Source organism: Protopterus annectens, chromosome 9.part0 (assembly GCF_019279795.1).
Source record: "Protopterus annectens isolate FY-2018-M chromosome 9.part0, PAN1.0, whole genome shotgun sequence".
Taxonomy (NCBI): Eukaryota; Metazoa; Chordata; order Ceratodontiformes; family Protopteridae; genus Protopterus; species Protopterus annectens.
This window is the reverse complement of record NC_056743.1, coordinates 934,114,816-934,139,338: the sequence shown is the minus strand read 5'-3', so window position 1 is coordinate 934,139,338 and position 24,523 is coordinate 934,114,816. Positions and strand designations below refer to the sequence as shown.

Below are 24,523 nucleotides of genomic sequence, written 5' to 3'. Positions count from 1 at the left end.
AAGATCTGGAGATTTGGGCGTGGTGCATCCTGGGATAAGGGGGTTGGCCCAGCCAATGAGAGACTTCATGCTAGTGTATCGGTTGAGTCTGAGCCAATTCTCGACTCCGAGCCCATCAGTTATGAATGTAGGCGAGATGGATCACATACATCTATCGTTATGGTAAGTACATAACTAAAAGTTCCTAGTTACCTCTTTCTTCCCCATCACATCTCCAATATTTGACATCTACCAGAGGAAATATTTTTAGAGTCAGCATAGGTGTTTTTATATCCCAAACAAGCACTTCTAAATAAAAGTTCTAAATCTTTTAGACTTTGTTGCATATTTGAGAGCCATACATATGTCCTCCCTTTATTTCCTTGTGAATTGCTCATCCAATCTATTCCCAATCTTTTCTAGCCTCCTCTAATTCCTATAGTTATTGTGCAGTATTTATATGTCCTACTAATTGTACCTTTTTTCACTAGCAGCTTCTATTCTAGATTTAACTAAATTCTACCAGAGCGGGTTTTCACTTGGGGTTCCCGTAGCCCTTTTTCCTCGCCTGTACTCTAGCAATCCCAGATAAGGAAGGCAGTCTCTAGCCTGCAGTCCAAATGTCGTCTTGGGCTCTTCCCACTCTGTTACCTTTCTTTAGCTGGTTATTTGCTCCCAATACCTTAGTAACTTTGCCAGTTTTCTCCAGTAAATTCCAGCCCCCTTTTACCTATTCCCTGTGCCCCTAGTTGCAGTCATCTCTTTTGGTAGTATCTCTTTTCTCCATTCTCATGCTAGCTTAGTTCTTAGAACATTTTGTGTTATTTATAAATCAAATATTCTGTATGGCTGTTCAGCTTAACATTTTGCCCTGTTGAAGGATCAATTTATTCCACTTAACCCTTGGTTTAGACTTTGACTTCCATTTTCTAGTAACGTTTTTTTTAAACACACCATTACTGAATTATCACTTATGACATAGGCAATTTTACATTTATACAAAAGTAATCAAACTGTATTAACTAATATTACTAAACATTACTTCACATATTTTGCTATATATCATATAGCCTAAGCAACATTACATAAATTATTCAAATCCTGCCCCCGTTTTTTAAACAAATAAGATTTTAATTAAACCATCACTTAGACATAAGCAATCATACATTTATATAAATTAAAACATGCCACACCGACACAATCCTAGTTGCAAGCCTTTATACTTCACAAACCATACTAACACAATTCCATTTGCAAACATTATACATCATTTATAATCTAACCAATTATTTTCTGTCAAACATTACATAGCTCATTTAAGTCCTGCCTTTTTTTAAACCTCATTCCTCCCCTGTATGTATTGTTCCAACAATTCCTGTTTTTCTTGTGTAGTTTGCTCCTACCCCTTTATAAAGATCTCAATTCCACTTGTTTGATCTCTGTTGCTATAGTTACCACCTCTAATATAGTTTAGATTTTGATTTCCATTTTCTGGTAATTGCTTTTTTGGCAGCCATAGTAATTAGACACAGCAAGGCCTTAACATGTCTAGGCAATTCCAATTCTGTATCATAGCTCAGAAAAATCAACTCCCTCATCACACCAATCCACCCACCCAGCATCTCTGACAGTGCATCCTGCAGTGAATCCTTAAAGTCTGCCAACCCACCGCACTCCAGAAAACATGTTCCTAAGTACCTCTTTCTTCCCCGTCACACTTCCAACATTTGCTGTCTACCTGAGGAAAAATTCTGTTGAGTCTGCTTGGGGTATAAAATTGTCTATGTAAATATTTCCAAGTAAAATCCTGAATCTTTTAGATTTTGTTGCATATTTGAGAGATGTACATATATCCTCCCATTGATTCTTTTTGACTAGCTTATCCAATCTCTCTTCCCAATCCTTTCTAACCTCCTCTGATTGATTCTTGTAGTTATCATGCAATATTTTATATGCTGTATTAATTATTCCTTTTTTAATGGCACCTTCTGTTCTAGATTCTACTAAAAACTACCAGTGCTGGTCTTTCATTTAGGACCTCCCCTATTTCTTTCTCTTTGCCTATACTCCGATATCAATCCTTGATAGGGAAGGCAATGTCTAACCTGCAGTCCAAATAAATTCTTGGCGTCTTTCCATTCTATTATCTTTCCCTCTCTAGCTATTTTCTCCTAATACCTTGGTTCCTTTGCCAGTTTTCTTCAGTAAATTCCAGCCCCCTCATGCTTATTGTCTATATCCCTAATTGCAGTCATCCCTATCAGCAGAATCTCCTTTCTCCATTCCTGTGTTGGCTTAGTTCTTAGAATACTTTCTGCTGCTTTATGGATATAATATTCTGTGTTGCTATTGTTCTCCTTAAAGGCCTGCATCCAAACTCTGTCTTTCCTTGTTTCTTGAGCTTCCCCCATTTCAACATCATCCCTTTCCACTTTGAATTATAGTTTTCTGTTTGTGTAGCTCTGTAATACTCCTTCAAATTGGGTAATCCCAGTCTACCCTGCTCTACTGGAAGAATCAGCGTATCCTACTTGACACTTATCGTCTTCCCCTCCAAGATGGTCCTTCAGCTGTTTAGCTATTGCTATCCACAACTTCTCCTCTGGTTGATAAAACTATGCCAGACTTGTGTACAAGACTAAAGGGATTAAAACAGTTTTTAAATGCTTGATCTGATATTGTTAATCCTCATTCATTCCTTACGCATGGGTATTGGTTCCGAGCTCGGAACTGAGCCGGCCATTTTCCAAGCTCGCGTCAGCTTCAAACTCTCAAGCTAAACTCTTACCCACAATCCCCCTCTCCCTGTTACCTCAGATTTCGTTTGCCGCATTGCCATCTGGTCGTGTCAAGCTACTTCTCTTGAGCTAAATACAGTCAGTTTGTTGTCCATTTGCTTTACAAATTACTTTTCTGTCAGAAAAGTTCATATTTTATTGTCTCTTACCCTATCGCATCTAGCGTTCATAATTTCTTCAGGTTTTTCTGCTTTTTCCCTTACTACTTTTACCGTGAGGTATTCTCTCTTTACCATCGTTGGTACACTTTTTCCCTTTTCTTTCTCATACCTTCGGGTACTCTCTTGTACCATTGTTGGTAATTTTCCATTAATTAATTTGCTGTCATGGCAGATAAGGTAGTCTGGGGTTTAAGCGGTGTTCTGATTGTGGACACAAACTGCCTACTTCTGATGCACACACTGTTTTTTTGTGTTTATTGTTTGGGAGCTTCCCATTTATATAAATTAAAACATGCCACTATTTGTGAGAACTTTTCTAATAGAACATTGTTGGAAAGGAAAAATAAGCTGTTCCTGAAGGGACTTCTAAAATCTCCCTTTTTAGAGGTTATTTCTGGGTCGGAGGTCTCAACCCTTCCTAGAGTCCATAAGAAAATGGATGTTCCTACTAAGGCTAAATCTTTGCCTTAGTCCTCGGCTGGGGACTCGCGGCAAACCCAAACCTAAAAAGGCTAAAGTTTCGGCTCCAGAGCTCTCTGTCAGCCCCAGTGCTTTCGGTGCCTAGACATTCGGCTCCATTAGTGATTTTGGCTCTGTCTTCTCCTGCAGCCTTCTATATATCGGCACTGAGGGGCTCCTCAGTTCAGACCATTACCACTGTATCGGCACCGACCATTCAGTTGGTGCAGACCTTGACAGTGTCGGCTCAGAGATCTTCTTCTGAACCAACGCCTTTATTGTTGACTCCAGCTTTGCCGGTTCCAGTTTCAGCACCGATCCCTGTGTCGGTGCAGACAATGACCTCGACACCGATGACTTCTTCGGTGCAGATAACAGTAGTCCAGTCTCTCTTGGCACCATTGTCCTCGGTGCGGTTAGATGAGATGGGCACCAAGTCTGCCTCTTCTGTGGACAGGCCTGTTTCCCCCTCACATGATGTGTTGCATCTTGTGGACCAGGTACTCTTGGCCAGAGGTATCCCACCCCTCAGGAACTATCCTTCCTTGGGAGGTGATCACCCATCTCCAAAGACCCCTTCTTATTCTCCTCCTTCATTGCCTTTGAAGTCCATGGATATAGCACAGTCTTCCCCTTCTGCGGTTCCCTTTATGGATCTCACTAAGGAGCTGCAGTTGCCTTCGTGGCAGGATACTCTTGCTATGACCCAGGATGTCAGCCGTGACATGCATAGCTTGCTGCTCCACAGCCATCCAGGGACTCCAGGTCAGCAGGCTGAGCCACTTAGGGGAGGGGTGACTCCTGTCCTAGACATACACTCCTCTTCGGGTGGACCAGGCTTCCAACTGATTGAGAAGGCTTTCGCTGCTGCTGGTGATACCGGACTGTCTATACCTCCACCCGCCAATGGTACACTGGTTCCACAAGTCTCTTCTAGCAGACACCGGCTGCAAGGGCCACAGGGCATACTTCCTCAGGGATCCCCTTTTTCGTTGTCTGCTCCAGCTTCTCCCACTGAGGAGATCCACCGGAAAAGTTCATGTAAGAGGAAGTACATGGACTCCACACAGAGCAGTCCCTCACCGAAGACACAGATTTCAGTGAGGGGGAAGGATCCCCTTGGTCACCCTCTGAGGTATCCTTTGGTGATATCCTTGAAATCCTGAAACAGAGAGGTGACTGGCAGTCCTCTAATCTGACCTATGAGGAATCTGTTCCTGCAGGCCTTTCACACCCGGCCCCCTACCTCCTGGGTTACTCCACCTGCTGATGAACTTGTCCGGCTTATTGTGCAGCATGCTTGAAAGGCTTCTGATACAGTCAAAGCTATTTCCCAGAGGCCAGATACAGTCTTGTCCCCTCATGCTTCGGATCCCCATTGGTCCAAAGGCCTTCCTGTGGATGCTTTGGTGGTGGCAGCTGCAACAAAAAAGGATCTGGCAGAAGAAGAAAGCCAGACTGTCTGTCCGCCTAACAGGAAGCGCACCTTTGCTTCAGCGACCTTTGCTATCAGGTCCCTGAATTATATGGCACATTTTACCAGGCTTCAAAGAGATCTGGTTTCTGAGCTCTCTGAAACCTTGGCTGGTTCCATATCTGATGAGGTCCGTGACAAAGTGGCCTCTCAGCTGGCCACCATTGAGTCTATATCTAACTCCTGTATGCTACTGATATGTCACGCATCAAAAGGATCAGCTAGAGCAGCGGGTTCAGCTGCAGTCTTAAGACGACACACCTGGATGCGTAAGTCTTCTTTTCTTAGTGCCCCCATTGAGGCCTCCTAGTTGTTTGGGCCCAAAGTTAAAAGCACACTGGCCAGATGTGAACAGGATGGTAAGACCCTTTCTGCCGTAGGTGTCTGTTATTCTTCCCCTCAACGTGCTTTCTCCCAAAACCAAAAAAGTGGGAAGATATGGTTTAAGAAATCTCAGGGTCCTTTCTGTGACACACAGGCTGAGTTCTTCCCCAGAGGCAGAGGGGGAAACTCACAGGGAAGATGCTCCTTTTGGGGCAGAGGGGGTCCGCATAACCAGGGTTCCAGGGATTCTTTCCCTGGTCAATCCTACCAGCGCTCCTGAAGAGCAGCCCAACTCCTTTCCTCTGGAGGTGGTTGGGGGACATTTCTCCTTGTACCCTTCTGCCTGGCTAACCATCACCACCGATTCTTGGGTACAAAGGATTATTACCAGAGGTCATCATGTCCCCTTCGATCTTTGTCCCATCCCTTCAAAAAAATCTTCCCGATGTTCCACCCAGTCAAAGGGAAGAAGCAGCACTAGAGATACAAAAGCTGCTAAGAAAAAGAGTCATCCAAATAGTCCCTCCAGACCAGATAGGATCCGGATTCTACTTGACTATTTTTGGTGCCAAAGAAAACCGGGGACTGGAGACCAATTTTGGATCTCAGTGCATTGAACAAGTTTGTGAGAGTACAAAAATTCCGGATGGTCACAATTCAGTCTATCCTCCCACTTTTGGAAAAAGATGATTGGATGTGCTCGATAGATCTTCAAGATGCGTACTACCACATAAAGGTGGACAGGCCCTCAAGAAGATTTCTGCGCTTCCGTGCGGGAGCCAGTCACGACCAGTTCAGAGTACTGTCCTTCGGACTCTCTACAGCCCCCAGAGTGTTCACAAAGTGCATGGCAGTTGTCACAGCTCACTTGCGACTTCAAGGATTCCAGGTGTTTCCATACCTAGACAACTGTCTCATGTCTGCCCCCACCAGACATCTACTGTAAAAAGCCCTGGCATACTCTCTCCTCGCTGCTCAAAGGCTAGGCATAACCATAAACTGGTAAAAATCCAATCTCACCCCATCTCAGTCGACAGAATTCATAGAGATCTGAAGAAGCGTACAGTGTGTACGAGAAAGCGCTCATCTTCCTTGTTCTTTGTACCAATAAAGACGAATTTTGTTGCTGCATCATCGTGGTGTTCCTCATCCTTGTTTTTTCAAGAATTCATAGGGGTTATCTTGGACACACAAAACTGTAGAGCTGCTATTCCAGAGCACAGAATTCTAAGGATGAAGCAACAACTAATCCCAATCCTTTCAAAGGAAAAATCCACAGCTCACTCTGTCCTACAGCTGTTGGGTTCCATGGCAGCCTCCATCACCGTTATCCCCCTGGCCAGATTTTATATGAGGCTTCTACAGTGGCTACTGCTCACCCAATGGTATCCTTTTCAGCATTCTCTTTCAGCCATGATTTGAGTAACCTACAGGTGCAAACAGGATTTAAATTGGTGAATGACACACAATCTCTCACAATGGTCGCGCCCCTTCTCCCCCCAGCAACCCAAGGGCACAGTGACCACGGACGCCTCCCTGATGGGGTGGGGGGAGCTATGTCAGGGACAGACAGTCCAAGGCACTTGGTCCGAACTGGAGGCCCATCTGCATATAAATGTTCTAGAGCTGAGGGCGGCGCTTCTGGCATTGGAAGCATTCCATCCCCTGCTGCCGTCGGGGACAATTGCGATTCAATCAGACAACATGGCGGTGGTCTGGTACATCAACAAGCAAGGTGGAACCAAATCTTACCCCCTTTGTCGAGAGGCCATGAGGATATGGCAATGGGCGATGGCTACCTACCGTTTTCTTCTAGCAATGCACATTCCCGGGTGTTCCAAAGTGATAGCAGATAGACTCAGCAGGTGCATTCTTCAACCTCATGAGTGGTCCCTGAATCCCTTGATAGCGGCGGAGATCTTCCACCACAGGGGCAGTCCTTGCTGCGACCTATTTGCATCCCCTACCAACTACAAATGCAGCAACTACTTTGCCCTGATTCCCCCTCCGGGACAGTCACCCAGTGACACTCTAGTCCACGATTGGCCCTCTGGTCTTCTTTATGCATTTCCACCCTTTCCCCTCATTCCCCAATTTCTGAAGAAAGCCCGACGGTTGAAGAGCAAGGTGATCCTCACAGCACCATATTGGCCTCGACAGATTTGGTTCCCCTTCCTTTGGCCTCACCTACTAGATCGACCATGGATTCTCCATCCAACCTCGGAGTTGATCTCACACCCACAGAACCTGATTCATCCTAACTTGAACAGCCTGAAGCTCATGGCTTGGCTACTTCAGTTCCCTTGATTGCCAGGCAGAATGATCTTTCTTTACCAGTACGTGATATTCTCATTGCTTCACATAAGTCTTCCACTAGAATTACTTATCTGAGCAAGTGGAAAAGATTTACCCATTGGCTGAAAGATAAACAAGTAGACCCCTTTTCAGCACCAGTGTCGATTATATTAGACTATCTGGCCGACCTGTTTCAATCGGGTCTGTCCGCCTCTACCATTAGAGTTAATTTGGCTGCAATTTCTAATTTTCATGAGGGTGTCCAAGATTCCACTCTTATGTCTCATAAATTGTGGAAGACCTTCATAAAAGGTGTGAATCATCTGAAGCCACCTTTTAGAGAAACCTATTCAACCATGGGATTTATCATTAGTTCTACAAGCTCTGACAATGTCACCTTTCGAACCAGCCTCTTCTTGCGACCTCAAGTATTTGTCATGGAAAACCTTGTTTTTGGTCGCTATTACTTCTGCCAGACATATTTCTGAACTTCAAGCTTTATGTATCAAGAGTCCATACTTGATTTTTCATAGAGATAGAGTCTCTCTGAGAACCAATCCATCATTTCTGCCTAAAGTGATCTCTGAAATGTCCATTAATCAAGCCATTGAATTGCCAGTTTTCTTTCCCAATCATTCAAACAGAGGAGAGTATTGCCTACATACCCTAGATATACACAGGCAAATCCATTTTTACTTAAACAGGACTAAACACTTTCATAAATCTGACCAGTTATTTTTGGCTTTTCTGGACCTAGATTAGGATCTACTGTTGCTAAGGTCACATTAGCTAGATGGTTGAAGGACTGTGTGACCTTTATTTATACACAACGTAATATCTCGTTGCCCACTACCATGAAAGCTCATTCAACAAGGTCGGTGGCAACTTCTGCTGCCTTCCATGCCAGAGCTTCTTTACATGACATCTGTGCAGCTGCAACTTGGGCTACGCCTCATACCTTCATCAATCATTACAAATTGGATCTGGCCTCCAGGGAAAGAGCATTTTTCAGTTCTATTGTGCTCAGGAATGTCCTTCCATGAGAGCCTCTCAGGAATAAGAGGTAACTGGGGACTGTGTCCCATGCGTAAGGAATGAACGAGGATTAACAATATCAGATAAAGAAGTTGTCTTACCATAACGTTCCATCTGTATTGTTGATCCTTGTTCAGTCATTATGACCCCTCCCTCCTTCCCCCACCTGTGGTTTATAGTGGATCTCACCATCCGGTTGTCTTAGGTCATTTGACCAGAGGTAGCCTCTACCTTCTTTGACTTGCAAACCCAATCTGAGGTAACAGGGAGAGGGGGATTGTATGCTTGAGAGTTTGAAGCTGATGCGAGCTTGTAAAATGGCCAGCTCGGTTCCGAGCTCAGAACCGATACCCATGCGTAATGACTGAACGAGGATCAACAATACAGATGGAACGTTATGGTAAGACATAACTTCTTTTTTCTTACTATCCATATAACAAAGCTTCAGTTTTCTCAGTTTTTGTATTATCTTTTGCTGGTCTCTTCCCACATATCCTTAGCTGCCACATAAGAATCATTTTTAATCCATACACCTAAATACTTCATTTTATCATGTCCCCATAAATACAGATATTACTCAGCCTATTTTTTGTGTGGATACATAATTTACCACTATCACCTTTGTTTTAGCTTCATTAATTTTGTATCCTGAAAAGATTTGAAATTGTCTCAAAATATTTCTCAACACTGTAATGTCTTTCTGGCTTTGGCAGGTATAAAATAATATCATCTGTAAATAGAGCCAAAGTTTCCTGACTACCACACCGGTTATATCCTTGAATTTCTGAGTCCCTTATTTTCTTTGTTAGTGGTTCTAAATATAATGCAAATAAAGGGGAAAGAGTACACCTCTGCCTGGTTCCTCTGCTCAAGCAGAAATTATCAGAGAAGACCCCACCCACTTTTATTTTCACCACTAATCCCTCATATATCCTCCTATTCAACCTTATCATTTTTTCAGGAAACGTAAATGCTTCAATTGCCCTGCTCATAAAGTCCCAACTTACTCTGTCAAATGCTTTCTCTGCATCAAGACCCACCACCAATGCTATCTTCTTACAATCTGCTTCCCTTTGTATAATCAGTGTTTTGTTAATGTTGTCAAATGTTTGCCTCCCCTCCACAAAACGTCATTGATCCATATCTGTCAATTTTGGCATTACTTTTGTCATTCTTTTAGCCATTATAGACATGAATACTTCATAACCATGGTTTATTATTGAAATGGGCCTGTATGAAGCTGGGTCTGATGGATCTTTACCCTCTTTAGGTGTTAGAGTTACCACCGCTGTTGGTAATCCTCTTCTTAAAATGCTGTTAAACAAAACCTTCCAGATCTTTATCATTTTTTTTTCCTTCCTAGCTTCCAAGCTTCCACAGGAATACCATCTGTTCCTGGGGACTTTCCTGTAGCTTGGTTATACATCACAAATGTCCTCATCTCCTCCTATCCTAACCATTAATAATTGAGCCTCATCTACCTCTATCCTTGGCATATTGAATTCTTGCATAAACATTTCCATTTGTATCTTTTTTGATTTCCATATTTCTCTGTTTTATATAGACTTTCATAGAATTTCTGAAATATATCTAGTATCGCTACATGATCTCTTACTTTCCTTGTTGTAGGCTCCCTAAACTTGGAGACGGCCCTTTCTACTTTCTTTTGCCTGATTTGTTATGCTAAAAGTTTTTGTGCTCTATTATCAAAAAATAGTTGCTTAACAGCAGTCTTTCTAAACTCGTACACATTATCGAGGTAACCCCTTACTTTTTGCTTAGCATTCTGCAGTTGATCCTCCTCTTGTTCTGTGAGACTTCCCCCTATTCTGCAGTATTTTAACATTTGTCAGTCTATCTAAATAATTCTTGTTTCTTAACCATAGCTCCCTTTCTTTTATTTCCACCCTATTTTTGAACTCCACCTTAATTTTATCAAAGACGCTAGCTATATTTTCAGAGTAAATTTCTATCATCTTTAATAGCTCCTGAGAAATCTCCGCTACCCTTTCCTTAAATTCCTTTCTTCAACAGATAGGTGGGAAAGCACCAGTGTCTCATTTTTATTTAATTACCCTATGTTTTTATTGTAGTTATTATTGGTGCATGATCTGAAATTGTTTTTGGGTACGTATCAAGACCTTCAATTAAATGCACATGCTCCTGTGGAATATAAATTCTGTCTAGCCTAACCCAGTTTTTATATTTTGGGAAATAAGTAAATTCACTCTGAACACCTATTACTGAATTCACATCTTCCATGCCAAATGTTTTCATAAATTTCTTCAACAAATCTACCCTCCTTTGTTATACTTTCCCTTCTGGGCACCCCAGACGCATCTTCACTGTTGCAAGTCACATTCCAATCCCCACATATAAGTAATATTCCTTGCTGAAAAGTGATTATTTCTCCCAGAATTTTCTTAAACTCCATTATAGCAGTTTTTGGTGGAATATAAATACATGCCATTGTAATGCTCCTCCCTTGCCAGTAGCCCCTTAGCACTACAAATCAGACATTATCTTTTTGTCTTCTTCTATCACTGTTGGAGCTCCTCTAGTAATTAATATAAGTACTGCTCTTTTTCTTTGTCCCAGGTATTCCTCTGAATAACCATCCTGAAAACCTTTCTTGATAAAATTCACATGTTCAGTTCTTTCTAAGTGCGTCTCCTGTAACATAGCTATTTGTACTCTGCATTTTTAATATAGTTCACTACTCTCTCTTTTGTATTTATCTGGGAGACCATTGACATTTTTAAAGACATTACAGAAAGCATCATTGCATTAAAAAGTTATTCCCACCTTTTATGTATAACAGATTTTTTTTTACAATGTCTAGTTCCAGCTTTTGTTGCATGCATACATTGTTTGACAGGTTGAACTTTTATGCAGTCATTTCTTGTCATATCCATTTGAGCCTGTGTCACATCTTACAAAACTTATTTTTTGAAAGCCCTCAAACCAAAAAACAAACGCACACACAATATCCCCTAAAACCCATTAACTTAATACTAATACATAAAGCTATGTACATCTTCCTATTAGCAGGGTAAAACTTGTATTTGAACAAAAGTCCCAAACTGACAGCCACACTAACAGACTTGAGTTAATGTAAACGAAAGGTTAAACATGCTAAGATGCATGGTGCAGCCTGTACTTCTACGAAGCGGTAATTGGTTTTGTCTTTTTATAGCTCTCCCAGCTGGGAAAACCTCTGAATGCTTTTCAGTGAACATCATGTCCTAGCCAATTTCTCTTCATTTTTTTTTCTTCAGCTAATCACTCTCCCCCAACCTGTAGCCAGTTTCTCTTTATCAGATTCTCTCCATGGAGACACAAGAACCAGGCAGCCAGTTTCTCATTATCAGATTATTTCCATGAAAACCAGCTGCAGAATTGCTACTGAGCATGCATGTATTTGCTAGAAAAAAGCCTCATAAATATTTATTTTTTCATTTACTTGCTTACTGTTAAAACTTGTCACTAAATCAGTCTATGGTCCTTAATCCACTCATTTCCACATGCAAGAATGAGAAAAAGCACATTACATTTTCATTTTGTCATGCTCTTTTAACCATTTTTTCATTGCATTGCCTAGATTTCTTAAAACTGAACAAGAAGAAAGAGGAGGGATTCTGGTAATGTGTTAGATTCACGTTGTCTTCTATTCATCCCAGCAGTTGGGTGTATTGGATCCAACCAGATCAAACACCAGCAATTTAGACTTTGGTTCCAAGGCTCAAGCTCCACCTCTCTCCTATAATACACCAGCAGCTGTACTGCCCTCGGATCTTGATTCTGACATTGTACAATTACTAAATTAGTGAAAGCACAATATTTTTGGAAGGCATGCATCTTCAAGGCTTACTGAATACTAGTGGCATGGTCACTCTACTGAAAAGTCTACGTGTGTGCATGTAAGCTTAAACTTAATAAGCAGAAGGTATGGGTAATTTGTGTCTTAGGAAGTATAAAAGAATATCCAATTGCATCAGTAGAGTTCGTTGTAGGAAAAATAATGTATCCTGTAGCAATAGTACTTGTACTAACTCCTTGATATTACTATAGGAAAATATTTTCTCAAATTTAAAGCCCTGCGGAGCTACAGGATGAAAGGAAAGATTTAGGTGATCTGTAACAGAAACAACCTTAATTTAAAAAAAAAAAAAAAAAAAAAAAGCTATGATTTCATTTATATATGAAAAGAGATGGGGTGGGGTACTGGGACTGAATCAAAACAAAGGAATTTTCTTTTTTTGTTTGAGGGTTTTCAAAGTCTTGAAAATTTGACATAGGTTCAAATGGAGATGAGACACAACTGTCTAAAAGATCACCCTGCCAGATATTAGTTTGTGCAAGTAACACAAAAGCTGGAAATAGACATTTAAGGGCGTACCATATAAAATAAGTGGCAATAATAACTTATAATGACTACACTAAACATATTTTGGAATGGGCATGGCATCACTGGTATAAACAAAGGAAGAGTACTGAATTATATTAAGAAATACAGAATGCAAATAGCAATGTCACTTGAAAAGCAACGAGCATGTGATTTTTATAAATTATTTCAGGATGAGTATTCAGCAGAATATCCGGGACAAAGATGAAACACTGGCACTTCCTCACCTAACTGTTAATAATAGAAGAATTTAAGGAATGAGTAGTGGAATCCGTGTGGGTTTCCTCCCACATCCCCAAAGACATGCTGCAAGTGGATTGGACATGCTAAAATTGGCCCTAGATGTGAGTCCGTGCACGTGTGTGTGTTCTGTGGAAGGTTGGGCGCCGGGCTGGCAACTCTACACCATAAAAGCTCCACTGCCAATCATGAGTGGACAAGGTGATCCTCTGTGGTGACCCCTAACCAGGAAAAGCCGAAAGAGAGAGAGAGTAGTGGAGTCTTGGAGTTATCGGGGAAGATAGAAAGTACTGCAGAAGTTACAGCTAGTGAATGGGATAAAATGAAAGTGGAGTTTAAAAATAGGGTCGAAATAAAAGAAAGATCTGGTTAAGAGGTAATAAAAATTATTTAGAGGGGCTGACAAAATTTGAAGCATTACAAAATAAGGGGAACCTCAGAACAAGAGAAGGCACAATTTGAAAGTGCTAAAGAGAAAATAAGGGATTACCTGGGTAATATACATGAGTTTCGAAAGGTTGCTATTAAGAAATTTTTTGATTGACTCCAAAGCAAACACCTTTTAGCACACCGACTTAGGCAACATAAAGTAGAAAAGGATGTCACCAAACTTGGGGAACTTATAACAAGAAAAATTGCCAGAGATCCTGTAGAGGCATTGGAGAGATTTCTGTAATTTTATGACAATCTATATAAAGCAGAAAAGTGGGAAAATCAAGAAAAAACACAAATGGGAATATTTCTGTAAGACTTAAATATGCCAAGATTACAGCTAAGTAGGGCTCAAGAACTAATGTTTTAGATGAGAGTATAAATAAAAATGGTGATTTATAACCGATCTACAGGAAAGTCTCCAGGAATAGATGGTATTCTGGTGAAAGTTTAGAAGTTAGGATGGAAGAAAGTGATATAGATCTGGAAGATTTTGTTTAATGGCATTAAACGGTCAGGAGGCACCAACATCTTGGGGGGGGGGGGCTGTGGTGGTTGTAATACCTAAAGACAGTAAAGACTTTTCAGCTCCAGCTTCATATAGGCCCATTTAATTTTAAACCATGATTATAAAGTGTTTACCTATATTAGCTAAAAGAATGGCAAAGGAGTTGCTAGAATTGAAAGAAAGGTACCAGTGTGATTTTTGTGGAGGGGGTGACAAACATTTAACAACCTTAATAGAACAATGATGATCCAACGGACATAGAGTGTAGAAAAATACTACTGCTGTTGGTGGGTCTTGATACAAAGAAAGCATTTGACAGAGTTAGCTGGGATTTAGAGTAAGACAGTGGAAGCATTTGCATTTTCTGAAACAATAATTAGGTTAATTAGAAGGCTATATGAGGGATCAGAGGCAAAAATTTAAAGTGAGAAGGTTCATCTCTGATAATTTGTCTTCTTTCTCTTTATTTGTGTTATATTTTGAGGCATTGGCAAAGAAAACAGGAGACTCAGAAATTCAAGAGTATAATTGCTACTGTAATCAAGAAATGTTGGCTTTATTTGCAGACAATATTTTGTACCTGATAAAACCAGAAAAGGGCATCTCAGTGTTGTGGAACATTCTGAGAAGTCTTTTCAGAATATAAAATTAATGAAGACAAAACAAAGGCTGTGTAGCACCCACACATGGGGACATGATAAAACAAAGTATTTAGGAGTATGGGTTAAAAAGGATTCTGTTATGGAAGCTACAGATATGTGGGAAGAGACTATACAAAAGATAACACAAAAACTGAGAAACTGTAAACTCCTTTTTATGGATATGGCTAACAAAATACAAGCAGTAAAAAAGGTAGCTGTATATAGATGTCAGGCTCTTATTAACCAGAAGAAAAGTTGTACGGTAATTAATAGAGTTGAAGGATTTTATCTGGGAGGAGAAAGTGGCAAGGGTTAAGTGAGAGGAGATGATTTTTCGAATAGAACAAGGTGGTTTGGAATTGCCTGATTTGAATGATATTTTAAAGCTTCATAATTAAAGATCATATACATAACACAAGAAGAAAGTTATAAATGTCCTTCCATATTAGTGTTGCAGTATCCTTTACGTAAAGATCTCCTACCACATATGGTCTGTGTGGCCAGTATACTAAAGCCTTTAGTTCTCATAGGCGTCCTATGTCACACGTATGCTCACTGCACAAGGCATAAGGGCATAAAGGTGATGTATAGACACTCAATCAAAACAGCTTTGCCAGTCCAAACGACATAGTTGAATGTTCATAAGTTCATAGGTTAGTACTAGGCTAACTGCCCTTTTTTTTGGGCCATTTGAAGCCTAGCTAATTACCCCATGTGAGAATCAAACCCTGCATCTTGTGTCTTTAAGGTAAACACCTTAACCATTATGTCGTCCTCCCACCCATGTCAGTCTGAACACCCTTCTGCTGTGCTAGTTACCAAGCTGTATTCTCAGATAAGTGCTAAATTAGAGTCTCCTCTCTTCTCTTTTGTGGTTATTGTGTTAATGTCGTCCAGAAATGGAAAATGTCAGTGTGGGAGGCAGGTACCCCGATAAAGATCCTCATGATCAGTGTCACTTCTGTTTCAGTGCTCCTCCTGATCATACACAGTGTTCTGTATGCCAGGCTTTTGTGCCTAAGACCCTTCTTATCGGTCTGTCCTCCTTTTCCATATCTCTGGAGAACCAACATCTTAAGTCATTGGCTCAGGGTGCTATGGCAGAATCCTCCTGTCTCAAGGGTAGCTCAGGGTGCTATGGCAGAATCCTCCTGTCTCGAGGGTGAACTGTTTGCTGCCAAGAAGAAGAAAAAAAAGTTAGGTCTGATCTGACTGCTGTCCATCTTCCCACGGACATTTCTCTGAAGGCTGGTAAAAGCCTGGAGGACTGTCTGGTGGTTGCTTTGGATTCCTCTGCTTCGACCCTGTCAGAGGCTGGCATGGATCTGGCTTCTTGCACATCATCTGAGGCTCTTCAGAAGTCTGTATTTGACATTGAGGGTAAGCTTGGCTGATTATATCTAATAGACTGAGGGGGATTTCTCAGATCTTACTTAAGGAGGAGAGTCTTGCTACCATTATTGGGTGAAGCCAGTGGATACCGTTGTCCATAGGATGGATTAAGTGGGATTGTTCTGAAGTCTGTGAAATTCAGAGAAGTTATAATCTACAGATGGAGTCTCCCAAGCCCTCTGCAGTTCCTCCTGTTCTGGCTGCTCTTCTGGATATTTTCTCAGCAGTGTCTGTAGCCCTCAACTGTTCGCTCTCTGCACCTAAGAAGATATAAAGTGTTAAGTGCAAATGTATTTTTAAATGGCTTTCTGCTGGCCCTTCTGTGATGTCAGTCTCTTCTGACAAGCCATCTAAGCTATTGCCCTGTACCAAGCTGTTGCCCTCTGATAAGAATAGTAGGGCTATGGAAAGGCTGGGCTAGAAAGTTAATACTGCTACCATTTTATCCTTTAGGGCCATCAACTACCAGACTCGTATGACCAGATGTAGCTTGGCTGTCTTTCTCATGTACCTAAGGTGGCTTCTGGCCTTCCTGATTCTGCAGGGAAGGCTTCTGCCCTTTCGCTGCTTGGCTCTACTTCTCAAGCTGCATGCCACTCACCAAATGCAGTGGATGCCTCTTCCAGGGCTGCTGTCTTCTGTTCTGTTATGAGACATTATTCTTTGCTTCAACTTCAGGTTTTGCCTGATGACATTAAGGCCAAACATTTGGATGCTGCTGACCTTTTCAAGTCTCAAGGGTAAAGCCATGCAGGAGCTGAAACATATTTTGTTTCTCCTATTCTCAAATTTCAGAGGACATTATCATAATGTCTGCATTTGTTCATAGGCAATCTCGCCCTCCTAAGGGCAAGAAGGGTTCTAGGCATGTGCCTCCTGCTAAGTCTACTCAGACTCCTGCCACCAAGAAACCTGCTTTCCAAGACAAGCCAGGTTCTGTTTGACAGTTTGATTCCTCATTTCCTCTGCTGAGTTCCTTTGTCTCTCTAGCTGTCCCTTTCTCTTCCAAGTTGGCAACAAATCTCTTCAGACCCTTGGGTTTTGTCTATTATTCATCAGGTATATTTTGCTCAGTCTCCTTGGGAACAGTTTTCTCATTGTCCAGAGGTTCTTTAATCTTTCTTGGCTCAGGATACTATTCAAGCTGTGCTTCTTGTCTTAGTGGAGAAGGGGGTTTATTCCAGGATGTTCTTGGTCACCATGAAAAGAGAGCACACGGAGACCAGTTCTGGATTTTTCCAGGCTAAACATCTTCCTCAAGATTCCTTTCAATTTTTATCTCTACAGATTTCCTTTTCTTCAACTCCAGGCCTTTCTGGTCTCTCTGAATCTCAAGGATGGATACCTCCACATCCCCCAGCCATCCCCTCTTCAGGAAAGTTTTATGTTTGTGTGCCTCTTCCTTGTATTTTCAGTTCTCTGCTTTATCCTCTCTACTGCCCCAAGGGTATTCACTAAATGCCTCATTGCTGTCATTACATTTTGTAGGGTTTGAGGTATTCAGATGTTTCCCTATGTGACACTGCCAGCCCAGCTGTCTGGAATTTTGTAAATAATCATATGTCATTTGTGAATATTAAAGTGATTCATACGCTTGTCTTACAAATGTAAGAGAACTGTATGTTTGCATATTAAACTACTCATGGAGAAGTGTGTGTTAAACTATGTTATGTACTGAGCTTCAAGAATATAACCACAGTGTACCCTACTGGAAAAGAGCAGAAATGTATACCTATGTAAATATATGTTTTAATAGTAGAAGTTGGAAAATATGGAGTTAACTTGCAAAACTTCAAGAAAATAAGTGGAAATTGTTTTACGATGTGCTGTAAAGTTAGTTAATACAGCAAGAAGACAGGATGTCTAGAGCTAGATGTTTTTCCTATGGTCTTGAAACAAATAATTACTAGGTTTCAAATGTAAAGTGTTTTTATTGATCTAACTTCCTAGCAGCCGCACATCTGCGAGAGAAGTATTTTTGACACTGATGTTGATTTCTGTTAGCTTGGGAACTGAAGGCAGGTGACAGAATGATGTCATCCAGCTGACCCAGCAGTAATGTTTTGATATTAATTTGGGAACTCTCTGATACTGTGTATTTTGTATCTTGTCTTGGATCTAGCAGCATCCTTTTAGCACTTCTCATCTGCATTTCCCTTGTTCTGTGAGTAAGTTATTTAGGGCAGGGAATCTTTTAGATATAGATAGGAATATAGTAAAGGTTAGTTTAGATGTTTTCTGTATTTATTTGAGACTGTCCTGCGATGTTGTTTTAAAATATTTCCTGTGATCCTGAACTCTGTAGTTACTGTGTTGGAGTACTGTCTTGTTCTTTTATTATTTATTATTAAATATATTTAAACTTTTTAATTGTGGCTGGTTTATTTAGAGATATTTAAGCTCTTAGAGTACTTGCTGACACTGTATAGGCCACTCCAATATCCTTGAAAGTCTTGGTCACACTTACCATTTGGATAATAGCAACATGACACAGTAGGATTGGTCACCCTTGTGGGAGGGCCTTATAGTAGCTGATAAAAAGCTGGTTGGTGGCAGTGATAACTACCTTTTAGTTGGGCAGAAGGGGGCATAGCTAGTAAAACTTTGGCAGCATTTCCCAGGAGTGTGTGTGTTTGTATATAAATTAAATATCAAAGTGTGTCTCAGCTACTTGGGCAGGGACATGAAGCATTGGTTGGAGAGAGAGGGTGCTGGAGGTTTTGGCTTGACCGCTTGGTTGAGATCTTAACCATATAGCTGTGCCAGCAGGTAGTCTTATTGGGGATCTGGAGAGAGAGAGGGAGAAACCAGCCTCAGACTGACTCTGATCTCTGTGTGCTCTTAAGGGAAATTGTACTTTACTGTGTGTACTTGTCATCCTCCCAATGTGTACATTCCTCATTGGTGCAAGTGGTGAGGATTGAGGCTCCTTGATTACTGGGCCAGTGCAGGGGCGTCACACCCTATGTGGACAATCTGCTTATTCAAGCTTCTTCCCCAACTCTCTCCTTCAGGATCCCAAGTTTGCTACTTCCCTGTTGAGTTTAGAGTTCACTGTAAACTTCCAGAAATCTGTTCTGATGCCATCCCAGGATCATATTTTCCTTGGCTACAGGCTTCAGTTTCCATGCAGGTATCTGTCTGCCCCTAAAGCTCTGTTTCTAATAACAGTTTTTCAGTCCATCCTTTTTCTTTCATCTGTCATGGCCATTGAATTTATCAGGGTGCATGGGTTTGTGGCTTCCATCATTCCCCTGCTGTATCTTGCTAGACTACATATGGGGAAACTTAAGTAGCACCCCTAATCTGTGTGGCCTCAGCATTGCCACCCCCTGGAGTTCCTGATACCTTTTCCCTGTGTCAGGCTCGAGCTAAATTGATGGATTCATCAACTGTTGATGGCTTTGCTTCTGGCTGTGGAAGCCTTTCATTCCCTCTTTCATCCCAGGTACCTTAAAGTTTGTATGGACAATACCACACTGATGTGATGCATCAGCAAGCAGGGGGTCACAAAGTCCTATCTTTGCATACTTAGCTCTTCAGGTCTGGGATCTAGCTATTCAATATCAAGTGACTTTTCAGCAGTTTACGTTCCCTCAGAGCACAGTCTAGTGGCAGACCCCTTAAGCAGGTCAAGCGCAAAAGCTCACAAATGGGTGCTTCACAGACATGCGTTCCTGAACACGTCCATCAGTGGGGTAGTCCGTTAGTTCTTTTTGCATCCTCTCTGAACAGACAGCTTCCTCTAATCTGTTCTAGAGTCCCAAGTTCTCTGGCTTGAAAGTGGATGACCTGTTTTTTCCCTTGGGAGAGGGGGTGTTTCTGTATGCATCCCCTTGCTCTGTTACCATGAGTTATGCACAGGATCCGGCAGAACTCTCCCAAAGTCTTGCTGGTGACTTCCGTTTTGCCCAGATAGCATTGGTTCCCTCCTCTTTCTTACTTGGCCAGTGGCAATCATCACAAGTTACCTCACTGACTGGATTTCCTCACATAAGTCAAGAAGCCTTTCATTCATCCTTATTTGTCCACTCTTCAAATGTCACTGTGGGTGATAGGTTTTGATCACTTTTAGGCACCTCTTTTCTAAGGATATGTTTTGGATTCTGCAGGAAGCCAGGAAACCCACTACCAGGAAATCATACATGTCCAAATGGAAGAGATTTTCTGGCTGGTATCTCTTACCACCAGGATCCCCTATGCGGGGCATTTCCCCTGGTTCTGTCTTATTTGTGTGATCTGCTTCATGCTGGGTTGACATATTCTTCAGCTAAAGCTCAAAAAAATCCAAAGGGGGATATTCCAGGGTGACTCTGTCACCACTGCTATTCTGCCTTGCCCCTCATCCATTTAAAGCTGTCTACTTAACAATTTAGGTCATTGCTATAATTTGGCTTTTAGAAAACAGCAAAGTGCAAAGACTTCTCATCTTTTCTTTGTCGAGGATTTAAAACTGTATAGCTCATCAGATGCGGAACTGGAAGCACAACTGCAAGTTGTCAAAACATTTTCAGAAGATACAAGAATGTCATTTGGTCTTGATAAATGTACAAAAGCAACCTTTAAAGCAGGAAAACTGCACCACCAAGAAAACATCAGTTTGGGACAAGAATGTGCTATAAAAACTTGAGTAAGAAGGAGTGTATAAATATTTGGGAATTGATTAAAGGAAAACATGAACTAATGTGAATAAAACTTAGTAAGGAGTATTTCAGAAGACTTAAATTAATCCTGAAAACAGCTTTGACATCTCTGAACAAAATCCAAGCTATAAACCAATTTGCTGTTCCTTTCCTTAGTTTTGGAGTGATTGACTGGCCCCAACATGTGCTGTATAGATTAGATAGGAAAACAAGAAGGGATGCTTCATGCTCACCTAATTTATAAAAAAATCAGTGCAATCCAAGATTATATATTCCCTGTTCTGCAGAAGGGATGGGCCTCCTTGAAATTGATTACATGTACAGATCTGCAATCGTGGGACTCCACACATCTGCTGACCTCACAAGACCCAAATATAGTGAAAGTTTTGAAACATGAGGAGAATAACTCTAAGATGACTTCCTTGCTTAGAGAAGCATATTGGTGTCAAGCAGGAATGGAAATCAAACCACAAGTAGATAAAAATCAGGCAGCAACTGAATGTGCCAACAAAAAAAAAACACAAAAGAAAGAATATAAGGTGAGGGACAAGATGAGAAGGCAAGAAACATGGAAAAAGCATAAATATAATTGCAAGTATAGAAAACTTCTCGAAGAACTTCATGTTGATCAGAAAAATGTAGGAATGGTTAAGGAGAGGTAAATTTAAACCAAGAGATGAAAGGTTAATATTGGCACAAGATAGTGGGCTTACGTACATGTTGGTTTACAAAGTCTATTGAACATGTGGGAGAAAGACAAATGCAGATTTTGTAAAACAGAATTGTAAACAGTTGCACACCCCATTGCTAGTTGCGACATACTAATGGCAGGACGACTGTATACTGAAAGGCATAATGTGAGAAGACTGCACTGGGGATTGTGCAAACATTATGGTATTGAAGTGTCTGAAAAACACTGGAAATATGAGCCACAAAGCATCATAGTCTACATCACATGGGATCACCCATTACCAACAGTTCAAAAGATAGATGCTAGAAAACCAGATATAGTGGTCTAGGAAAAGAAAGCAAAAGTAACATTGATCATTGAAATCGCCACACCCAGTGACTACAGTGTCCTGCTTACAGCTGGACACAAAGTCATGAAATATCAGGATTTGCAAGCAGAAAAGAAAGCAATGTGGAAGAAAGATATCCAGATAGTTCCAATATTAGTAGGAGCAATGGATGTCCTCCTATTCATATGCTGCTGTATTCATGACAGGGAGTTTGCCTCTGGTAAACTCTCGTACGTCCAACCGTATACAAAAGTTAAATGCTACTGCTAGGGTGCACGTGACATCCTACATCTCTCTCTCTTGGACGTCTGTCGTAAACGTTCGAGTATATAGCAGACATCAGCATGCACCTCTTCAGAACTTCTCTACCACCTGAGAGACTACCAGCTCCAGTCATCGTGTTGCCAGTGGAAGCGTTTTCTTCATCTTACTTCAGATAAGTACCATTTGGGGGCTTCTATTTGTTACTTGCTACTACTTTGGGTTACACGTCAGGTAGGAAGGGCAAGTGTAAGTATGGAAGGCAAATTCCACATAAGGATTCACATGAGCTCTGTCTTTTCTGCCTAGGCCATGAACATGACCATACCACCTGTACTGTTTATCAGGCATTTGTCCCAAAGACACTCAGAAGCCATCCTGCAGCTCTAAAACTATGGTGCTGGCCTTTTTGTTTGTTAATATTCAAGCTCTAATACTATACCTTGAAAATCAGAGACTCAAATGTCTAGCATCTAGGATGGACCCAACGTTGCAACACTAGGATGAGCCTCCAGTTAAGAAGGCCAAAAAGAGTAGGCCGGAAACAGACTGCTCTGCCCACCACTCCAGCCATTGCTCTCAAGGCCAGTGAAGGTCTGGAGTCTGAGCCGGAGTCCTCTGAGCTACCTTCGGTGGAAGGCCTGCAGAAATTTGGTCCTTTGCCTGAGGTCACATCCCAGAGGGAAACGCAGGCGCCCTATTCGGTTGCTGAGGGGGAACCTATGCTTGTTGTATCCGAGGGCCTGTGTTGCATCTCCCATATTGTAGTACTTGAGGACATAGTGTCTGATGTAGTGGATGGCTGGCATCCGGCCCTCCTACGCTCCACTGAATTTCTGAATCCTCTCCCCCTGAGACCCATAAGAAAAGGAAACAGAAAATTGAACATATTTCTCAGCCTTTGGTCTGCTTCACCTGTTGAGCAGCCTCTGGATTGGCAGCCCTTTACCCAAGGCCTGCTCCATGCACTTCTGGCCTTGCATCAGGGTTCGATGCCTGCACAGGCCCCTATGCCCTCTACATCTAAGGGGCCTGCTCCAGACATCTCTTCAGGAGAAGGGGATTCATCTGATGATGAATCCCTCACCTACTCGTCTCAGATTGCTTCTCCTCTGGGATATGGTTCACCAGAGGAGGAGTCCAGTGGCACTCACTCCTCTGGTGACCATCACCAAAATGCAAAACTTTTTTCAAATGGGACAGCAGTCAAAACAGGGACTCAAAAGAGATACTATGACCTTCTTCAACTGCATTCTCCCAGCCCTTCCACTGTGCCCCCAGTACACCCTGCTTTTCTGGATGCTTTCCTGGCTGCATCAAAAAACCCTGACTCACAATCCCCAGCACCCAAGCATCCAGATAAATTCTACAAAGTGCCTGAGGAAGCTACCTTCCTCTACAAAGCTCTTTCTGTAGACCCTGAAGTTATTTCTATAACCACTGACAAAACCTCAAAGTTGCTTCCCTCCACCTCTCTACTGCCCTCTGACAATGAGAGCAGAAGGATGGAACATCAGAGAAAGAAAGCCTATACTTCTGCCACCCTAGCAGTGAGAGCAATCAATTACCAGACTCACATGGCCAAGTACTCCTTGGCTCTTTTGGAAGATGTGGTCAAGCAAGTGGGAGAGCTCCCTGACTCCCCTGCTAAAGCTTAGATTTCTTCTGTCCTGAACTCCTGCCCACAAGTGGCCAAACACTACGTGCAGCTATGACACTAGAAGCATCTGCTAGGGCTGCTGCCTCTGGATCTGTCATCAGAAGGTACTCCTGGTTAAGGTTGCAACCTCTTCCTGATGGCATCAAAGCCAAGCTCCTCGATGCACCCCTGGACCAAAAAAAACTTTTTGGCTCAGCAGCTGCTGAATTCTTTGACCCTCCAGACAAAAGTCAAGGAACTGCAGGAATTGAGACATATCTTTGTCTCCCCAGTTCCATGTTTTTAGAGAAATTACCCAGCTAAGACTCCCTTTGTCAGGTCTTCAGCTAAAAGAATTCAAGCTAAACCTAGGAAAGACCACAGGAAACAACACCCTTCTAGGTCTATCTCCTCCACTCCATCCTTTAAGCAATCCTTTCAGGGAAAGCCTGGTAGTCTGTGACTACCAGGCCCTACACCTAGACACCCCTCTTTCAGTGCTCCTCCCTTCCTGCTTGGAAGCAGATTACCCAGGACTCCTGGGTCCTATCTATCATACAGCAGGGATATTTTATGACCTGGGAGACCAGACCCACTCCCAAAGGCATCCCTCCCCCACCCAAAGAGCAAACCTCTCTTTTCCCTCCCATACTTCAGGAACTTCTTGCTCAAGGAACCATTGAAAGGAAGTGGTTTTTACTCCAGAATTTTCCTGGTTCCCAGGAAGGAAGGTCTCTGGAGGCCTATCCTAGACCTATCCCACCTCAACACCTTCCTCAGAGTCCCCTCCTTCAGGATGCTCTCTCTCCCAACCCTTC

The 24,523-nt window shown here is 41.9% G+C and overlaps 1 protein-coding gene across 1 annotated transcript in view; it reads left to right on the top strand.

Moving 5' to 3' along the window:
• LOC122810608 (tastin-like) overlaps window positions 1-24,523 on the top strand; it is a 1,451,617-nt gene that overhangs the window by 676,900 nt on the left and 750,194 nt on the right. The window lies entirely within an intron of this gene.